The sequence below is a fragment of the Sorghum bicolor genome, chromosome 8, assembly GCF_000003195.3.
Source record: "Sorghum bicolor cultivar BTx623 chromosome 8, Sorghum_bicolor_NCBIv3, whole genome shotgun sequence".
NCBI classification, from domain to species: domain Eukaryota; kingdom Viridiplantae; phylum Streptophyta; class Magnoliopsida; order Poales; family Poaceae; genus Sorghum; species Sorghum bicolor.
Window position 1 is genome coordinate 26,601,480 of NC_012877.2, and position 1,377 is coordinate 26,602,856.

The window sequence follows — 1,377 nt, forward strand, 5'->3', positions numbered from 1 at the left end:
TTTTTGGAGCACCCATGAACTCCAGATGACGTGTGTCATAGAGAATCTCACTTCGGTCTCTTTAGAGATAGTGTTAGTTTCGGTGCAAGATAGGTACACGGTTTGTGCTTAATGCACTATAGGCTAAGAAACTATTTTGGACGCACACGATGGTACACCTTGGTGAAGAGGCTCAAGTGGAATCTTGGTTCTGTCTGTTTGGAGATAGTTCTAATCTTGATGCAAGATAGGTGCACGGTTTGCATGGAACATACTATATGCTCACAAATCAATTTGGACAAACCCGATGGAACTATAGATGCACCCGATGGAACTACTAGATGAAGTGTATCTTATGGAATCTCGCTTCGGTCCAGTTGGAGATAGTATTAGTTTCGGAGCAAGATAGTTGCATGGTTTGTGCCTAGTGCACCATAGGCTCAGAAATCATTGTGGAAGTTCTCGATGGTACTCCTAGGTGAAGAGGCTCAAGTGAAAGCTTGGTTCGGTCTGTTTGGAGATAGTGCTAATCTTGATGAAAGATAGGTGTACGATTTGCATGGAACATACCATATTCTTAGAAATCAATTTGGACGCACCCGATAGAACACCTAGATCCTGTGTGTCATATGGAATCTCACTTCAATCTGTTTGGAGACAGTGTTAGTTTAGGTGCAAGATTGGTTCATGGTTTGCGCATAATGCACCATAGGCTCAGAAACTATTATAGAAGCACCCGATGATAATCCTAGGTGAAGAGGCTCAAGTGGAAGTTTGGTTCGACCTGTTTGGAGATAGTTCTAATCTTGATGCAAATAGGTGCACGGTTTGCACAAAACATACCATATGCTAAGAAATCCATTTAGACGCACCCAAATAGAACTCCTAGATGACATGTGTCATATGGAATCTCGCTTCGGTCTGTTTGGAGACAGAGTTAGTTTTGGTGCATGATAGGTACACAGTTTGCGCCTAATGCATCATAGGCTAAGAAACCATTTTGGATGCACCCGATGATACTCCTGGGTAAAGGGGCTCAAGTGGAAGCTCAGTTTGCTTTTGTTTGGAGATAGTGCTAATCTTGATTCAATAGGTGCACAAATTGCAAGGAACGTACCATTTGCTTAGAAATATATTTGGAAGCACCCAATAGAACTCCTAGATGACGTGTGTCATATAGAATCTCACTTCGGTCTCTTTGGAGATAGTGTTAGTTTCGGTGCAAGGTAGGTACACGGTTTGTGCCTATTGCACTATAGGCTAAGAAACTATTTTGGACGCACACGATGGTACTCCTTGGTGAAGAGGCTCAAGTGGAATCTTGGTTCTCTCTGTTTGGAGATAGTTCTAATCTTGATGCAAGATAGGTGCACGGTTTGCATGGAACATACCATATGC